A 7,880-nucleotide genomic window follows, 5' to 3' on the forward strand; every position below is an offset into this window, starting at 1 on the left:
CAGTCATTTTTAACAAGTTTTGAGTCATTTTGAACAAAGGTTGGGTTGATTTTTGCCATATTTTTAATACTGGACAACACTCAAGTCATTTTGTAAAGATTTTTGTCATGTTTGACAAAAATGACTTAAATTTTGAGGCAATTTATATACAATTTAAGTCAGTTTGAAGACATTTTGATTCGTTTTGACTTTGTTTTGTCATACTCCACAAGTTTGAAGTGATTTTGGACAGAGTTTGTGTCATCCTGGTCACATTTTGAGTCATTTTATACCAATTTTTGGTATTTATGGGCAAGTTTTTGCCAATTTGGACAAACTTTTAATCATTTTGGAAAAGTATTGAATTGATTTTAACTCATTTCTGCTACTTTGGACACAAGTTCTGTCATTTTGAACAAGTTTTGAGTCACCTTGAACAAGTTTGGATCACCTTGGCATCATGCCTGAAGCATGTGGCTTTAGAGCTTTTTCCTGAAGCTTCCAGGATTATTGAAGCATCTTTTAGTGCTTTTACATAAATAAAGGATGTGAAAACTCATCCCACTGCTGGTGTGCAGCACTGACTCTGTTCTCTGCTCTGTAATCTGACAGCGCCGCCTCCCTCATCGTCGCTTCGAAGCCTTCTGGGAAACCGTTTGAGGCCCGACCGAGTGTTGACTTTGTGGAGGGTCTGTGGACTGAAGCAGTGAGTCAGAAAGACGAGGTAATCCCTGGTTCGGCCCACGCAGAGAAAACAAACAGGTCTGAGATCTGTAATGGCTGGTATCGCTGTGAGAAAGTGAACACGCCTGAACATGTCTGGAATGTGAGCCGACTGTTTCACTGCACGTCACGTTTAGTCACATATGATTTAATCTGCAGGAAGGAAACGTATGTTACAGAAGGACAAGAAAACGGACTGATGAGGCTGAAAACAGAAAAAAATGATTCAATGTTCATGCAAATTAAAGGTCCATCCACTCAGGAGTCTGTCCAACATGAAAAAATCTGGTCCCGAATTACCCAAAATGACTCAAAATCTGGCCAGAATGAGTAAAAAAATACTTCAAAATGTGCTTATCATTACTAAAATTGCATTCAACGTGACAAAAACCTGTCTAAAAGGACTCAGAAATTGTACAAAATGACTTGCCATGTGTACAATGTGTCAAGAAAGACTCACAATGTTTCTAAAATGACTCAAAATCTGAGAAAGTTTTGTTCAAAATGACAAAAACTTATATAAATTGACTCAGATTGATCCAAAATTACCCAAAGTTTGTCTAAAAGGACTCAAAAATTGAGTCTTTTCTGTCCAACATGACAAAAACTTGACAGAAATTATTCAAAATTTGTCCAAAGTGACAAAAAATGTTCCAAAACTACTCAAGGCTTGTTCTCTGTGATAAAAACTTGCCCAAGATATCTCAAAATGTATCCAGAATGACCCAAAAGTGTCCATAAATTTGTCCAAAATGATTCTAAACCCACGTTTAAAGTCACTCAAAGTTTATTTGCGGGACAAAGCTTTTCAGAAGGACTTCAGTTTTGTTTAGTGGGACCAAAAGTTGTCCAGAAAGTTTGTCCAACGTGGTAAAAACTTGACAGAAATGACTGAAAATCCATCAGTCTGCAGGTTTAATGAAGGTGAAACGTGAAAAAAAAGACCTATTATCATTTCTACATTTGTTTGAATAAAAAAACAACCATTTGCACTCATATCTAAAGAGAATGAAATCAAAGAAACTATGAAATAATAATTCTAAACATATGAGTAAACAGATTTATTTTCTATTTTCTGTTGCAGTGATGTAAAGATCTTCCTGCAGACGTGTTTATTTCCCTCCAGTCAGGCTGATGTCAGGAATATTTCATGTCGTCTGGATGTTTTGTGGGTCTGAGCTCATCGACACAAACAAACATGACGTCGCTGCAGAAGAAGCCTCGATGACAAACAGCAGCAGATTTACCTCCTCTCACCTGTTCACAGCCTAAAAAGGAAACTAGAAGGTAAATCAGCTGCTGCAGGTTTATTCTGAACCAACAGGAATCTGCTGAAGCTGCAAATCTGACCGACTGACGGCTTTTAGTTCCTGTTTGTGCCGTTTGACGGGCTGAAGAAGGAAAAAGTAATCAGTGCCTCTAGTAAGTCCATAATCTGAGGTGTCACCAAGTGTAGAAAGTCTAAAATGAATTAAAATTTGTCCAGAATAACTCAAATTATGTTTAGGTTAACAGAAGTGAGTCCAAAGTGATTCAAGACTTGTCTAAAAGGACTTGAGGTTTGTCCAATATGTCAAAAATGAGTCACAGTGTGTCTAAAATGGCTCATAATATGAGTCTTTTTTGTTCAACATGACAAAAACTTTTCCAAAAGGACTCAAAATCTGTTCAGAATGAGTTCAAAACTGGCCAAAAATACCTCAAATTTGGTTAACATTACTAAAATTGCATTCAACGTGACAAAAACCTGTCTGAAAAGACTCAGAAATTTCCAAAATTATTTTAAAACTTGTCTAAAATGACTTGAGATTTGTCCAATAGGTCAAAAAAGACTCACAATATTTCTGAAATTATCATCACTTCTGTTCAACTTGACAGAAACTTTTACAAATTGACTGAAAATTCATCCAAAATCCCTCGAAATTTGTCTAACATGACAAAAAGTTGTCCAAAATGACTCCAGTCTCGTCCACTATGACAAAAAAAATGTCCAAATTAACTAGAAGTTTGTCCAACATGAAAAGAAAAAGGTCCAAAATCACTGAAAGTTTATCTAAGATGCTCACAATTTGTCCACTTGACAAAAACGTGTCCAAGATGAACCAAACTTTAGTTTAAACAACTCAAATTATGTCCAAAATGACTCAAATTGAAAACGACTTCTTTCAACATTAATATTAAGACTCTACAGCTGAATAAATAAAACTCTGTTTTAATGTCATTTTTAAACAGTTTCTGCAGAACGAACGACATTTAAAGTGAGTTTAATGAGAATCTGCTTTAACAAAACATGAATCTCAGAGCTGCTGTAAATGAAAAAACATCTGAGGAATGAAAACACTGAAGCCGTTTCCTCATTTGGACAAACTCTGGTAGTTAAAGACGACGTCACGCTGATGACACCTGGATGAGTGTGAAAATAGTGACTGCAGGTGTGTTCAGGTGTTTGGTTCCCACGCTGCTCCTTCATTTACTTCATGGACAAAAAGATGAAATCTAAAAATCTGCTGCAGGTTTATTCTGATCCAACAGGAATCTGATGAAGCTACAAATGACAGTTTTAGTTCCTGTTTGTGCTGTTTGACAGGTTGAAGAAGGAAAATAATAAAGAAAAATGAATTAAAAGGGTCATAAGTTCAACAAAGAACCTCAGTATGTTCATGAAGGGGCTTCAGAGGATCCTAGATGATAGAACTCACATCCTGAATCCATAATATGAGTGGAGAAAGTTCAGAACGACTTGAGATTTGTCCCATATGTCAGAAATGACTCACAATGTTTTCAAAATTTGTCCGGAATGACTTACAAATTGTCATAAAATACGCAAAATCTGTATAAAATTACTAAAATTGCATTCAAGGTGACAGAAACTTGTCTAAAGGGACTCAGAAATTGTCTAAAATGACTTGAGATTTGTCCAATATGTCAAGAAAGACTCACAATGTTTAAAAAAAAATGACTAAAAATTGAAGTAATTTTTGTTCAACATGACAAAAAATTGTCCAAATTAACTAAAAATTGTCTAAAATGACTAAAAAGTTTTTTCGTTTCCGTCCAACATGACAAGATCTTGACCAGAATTACCTAAAATGGCTCAAAATCTGTCCAGAATGACTTAAAAACGGTCCAAAAATACTCGAAAATTGTTTACAATTACTAAAATTGTGTTGAATGGGACAAAATCCTGTCTGAAGTGAGTCCAAAATGGTCCAAAATGACACAAAGTTGTTCTAAAATGCTCATAATTTGTCCAATTTGACAAAAATTTGTCTACGATAACTGGAGATTTATCCGATATGTCAAAAAGACAGACAGTGTTAAAATAACTCAGAATTGGAGTCATTTCTGTTCAAAATGACAAAAACGTTTAGAAATTCACCCAAAATTCATCCAGAATCCCTCAAATTTCTTGTCCAAAATTACCCAAAGTTTATCGAAAGTTGAGTCATTTCTGTCCAACGTGACAAATCTTACCCAAAATTACCCAAAATGACTCAACATCTGTCCATGACTTAAAAACTGTTCAAAAATACCCCAGATTTGCTTTAAATTACTAAAATTGTGTTCAGTGTGACAAAAACCTGCCTGAAAGGACTCAGAAATTGTCCAAAATGACTCAAAACGTGTCTAGATGACTTTAGATTTGTCTAATATGTCAAAAAAAGACTCACAGTGTTTCTAAAATGGCTCAAAACTGGAATCATTTCTGTTCAACATGACAAAAAACTTTTAAAAATCATCCAGAATCCCTCAAAATTTGTCCAAAATTACCTAAAATTTGTCTAAAATGACTTGTTCTTCCAAAGTATTTAATATATCAAGATTTATATCACTTACATCACATTGTAAAGTGTTTTCTATCAGAAAAATAAGATTAAAATTAAACTAACAGGTTGAAACATTCCAACCTTCAGTGATGTTTATGTTTGTGAATTTACCTCAGAAATATAAATATTAGACATTAAAACCCTTCAAAAGAGAAATAAAATACGACTTCATGACAAATCAGGACACATCTATCATCCAATCATATCTGAGGTCCCGCCCACTCAGGGAACCAATAAAGGAGCAGCTCTGGAGGTCACTTCCTGTTTAAGCTCTAAACAAGATGGCCGCCACCAGGAGGAAACTCAGGTATCTGCAAACTGAACGTGTTTTTAACTTTCTGCTGATTTAACCAGACAAATAATTTCAACTTTAAAGCTACGAAACAGCGACTAACAGGATGATTTATGGAGATTACAGCTAAAAATGTCAGTGTTTTCCTCATAGTTACTGTTATTTTCACAGTATTTCATGGTTTTTGAACATCAACATGTTCTTTTCGTCCACATTTGAACCGTTTTGGTGGATTATTTTCTCCACAGATGCAGATCACATGTTAATATCAGCTGTAAATGAGCTGCATGTAGCCTCTATAATCTCTAAAGTGATAATGATATGATGGGAATCTAGTTTATTTTGCAGAAACACTTTCATTAAAGTGCAGCTTTTTGCTTCTTTCCAGGAAGAATTCATCACATCTGTCATCATCAGGTAGAAATCTTTGTATACTTCTCCTTCAAACCATCTGAAAAGTTATTTTAAAGGTTCAGTATCTCCAGAAATGTAACTCCAACAGTCATGAAATGTGGTGAGAACAGACAGAGTCGTTTCTATTAGATCAGAATGATTGAATGGATCCAGCAGAGGAGGAATTTTAGTTACTGAACAAAAAGCTCAGAATCTCCAAACGTTGGTGGTCTTAAGTTTCTATAAAGTTCCTGTCAGTGTACATCTATGGATGGATCCATATTTCTACTAGAATCCAGTCTTTGGTCCACATTTCTCCAACTGTTGAGGCTCTAACATCAGTAGAATCTGATGGGTGGATGTTGGACCAGACAAGATTCCATTTTTTAGATGTTGTGACTTCAAGTCTATCAAAAATGACTCCAAATTTGTCCTCAGTGGCTTGAAACTTGTTTTAAAATGATGAAAAATGTTCAAAATGACTTGAAACTTGTACAAAAGGACTCAAAATGGTCCAAAATAGGTTGAAACGTGTCCAAAATGATAAAAAAATGTCTCCAAAATCTGATGAAGTCTGTCCAAAGTGACTTGAAACCTGCCTAGAATGACTCAAAAGTGTCCAAAATGAGGATAATTACCAATTATTGGTGATGAATATGGAAAAAAGTGTTACATTTTCAAACTTTGGAAGCCGTTTGTTTCCTGTTTGCTGCTTTTAAACCGACAGAAACCTGAACTTCTGCAGGTTGTTGATAGAAATATTCCAACGGCTGAAACTTGAACGAGCTTTTCCTCAGAAATGTCTTCCAGTGAAGTTCAGCTGTCAGTCAGCGGCTGTAGTTTAAAGGTCAGAGTTAAACCACAGCTGGAGGAAGAAGAAACTTTGCTTTATTTCATCAGTAGGTCAGCAGGGAACAGAGGAAAAAAGAACCTCAATGAAACACGCTGTGATGTTCACAAACAAAGGGGTGAAAATACGACCAAATAAAGTGTTTAGCAGCAAAACCACACATCATTTAGTTTTTCTCAACATAAACCTGATGTTTGCTGAAATGTTGTTTCGTCTTGTTGTTTTATTTCTGATGTTGGCGGTTTTTAAACATTTCAGTAAAAAACTTTCATCAGAATGTGATTCACTGCTTCACTCTTCCCTGTGAATCATCTGCTGCAGACGTCAGGATGTGAAATAAAAAACAACAGGAGTCTTTCTGTCAGTCGGTCAAAGCTCCTCACACTTCTGTAATTTTCCAGCTGCTGTCTGAATCCAGATGTTTCCCGGATCAGAACCAGCAGCAGCAGGTTTCCAGCTCCTCAAGTCACCAGGAAGTCTGAGGTCCGTGTGAAAACCAACACGTTAGCGACCTGGCTGTGATTGGTCAGAACGCCCGACGCTGCCGACCAATCGGATCAGAACCAGGAAACAAAGAGAACCTTCAGCTCTGCAGCCGGACAGAGAACCTGCAGATTTAACCCCTTAATGGACGGAAAGAAGATTCCTGCTGACACCAGAGGTTTGACAGGTTTTACAGACTCAAACTGCTTCTGCTTCAACTTTAGCAGAGTTAAAATGAATAATTCACCTTCAGACATCTTTAAAACCAGGAATGAGGCTTGATGTGGGCAGATTTTATGTATTTTTATATTTTATTTTCAGACGGAGCACCAAAGACAGAAAATTAACATCAACTGAAAACGACAGTAAACAGCAACTGAAAACGTAAGTAAACAATGACTGAAAATGTACAGTAAAACACAACTAAAACAACAACTGTAAATGACTAAAAACACAAGTATAAACAACAGTAAACAGCAACTGAAAATGACAGTAAACACAACTATAAACAACAGTAAACAGCGACTGAAAACACAACTATAAACAACAGTAAACAGCAACTGAAAACGACAGTAAACACAACTATAAACAACAGTAAACAGCGACTGAAAACACAACTATAAACAACAGTAAACAGCGACTGAAAACACAACTATAAACAACAGTAAACAGCGACTGAAAACACCACAGAACAACAGTTTTAGTATAAATTCAGATCAACCTTTATAGTAGATAAACAGTTAAATGACCACAAACATCAGTGACTGTCTAGAAACAAACATGTGACCTGGCAGTGGGAGGAGCCTGTGATAGTGGGAGGAGCCTATAGCAGTGGGAGGAGCCTGAGGCCCAGTAGCGCTGCAGCAAAACGGTTTGTGTGATCATAAGCCTCATTAATCTGATCCGGCCAGACAGCGCTCCGACCTGCACGTAGGCCGGTTCACATGGCAACCAGCCAGCAGCTCGGCCAATCAGAGGAGTCTTTGTTGGCGCCGACAGTGACCCACATCACATGGTGTTGGACTGAGAGAATGTGTTCGCTCTGATTAAACATGAGGGAAAGCATGAGGTCGGCGTTATAAACATGACTCAGCACAGTCGCTCTGTTACAGTAAACGTGGAAAATCTGGCATCAGCCTGAAAACGCTGACGTCGTTTTACTGGAACACACTGGAAACATCTGTAACGTCTCAGATATTAGCATTTATTAAATAGTTTAATGCTGCAAATATATCTGTAGGATTAGATAGTAGTGGCAATTAATGGACTAAGAAATGTTGATTCTGGAATCTGTAAGATAGCTTTCTGTTTTTATGTGGTAATTTGTGTCTCT

At 36.6% G+C, this 7,880-nt stretch overlaps 1 long non-coding RNA gene across 1 annotated transcript; it reads left to right on the top strand.

The window, feature by feature from the left end:
* The first annotated feature begins 5,206 nt into the window (after window positions 1–5,206).
* On the top strand, window positions 5,207–7,115 carry LOC111568865 (uncharacterized). The gene is made up of 3 exons (XR_002746152.3): window positions 5,207–5,238; window positions 6,466–6,725; window positions 6,869–7,115. It is a non-coding gene; the product is annotated as an uncharacterized LOC111568865 (long non-coding RNA).
* Window positions 7,116–7,880: the final 765 nt, after the last annotated feature.

This window comes from Amphiprion ocellaris, chromosome 6 (genome assembly GCF_022539595.1).
Source record: "Amphiprion ocellaris isolate individual 3 ecotype Okinawa chromosome 6, ASM2253959v1, whole genome shotgun sequence".
Taxonomy (NCBI): domain Eukaryota; kingdom Metazoa; phylum Chordata; class Actinopteri; family Pomacentridae; genus Amphiprion; species Amphiprion ocellaris.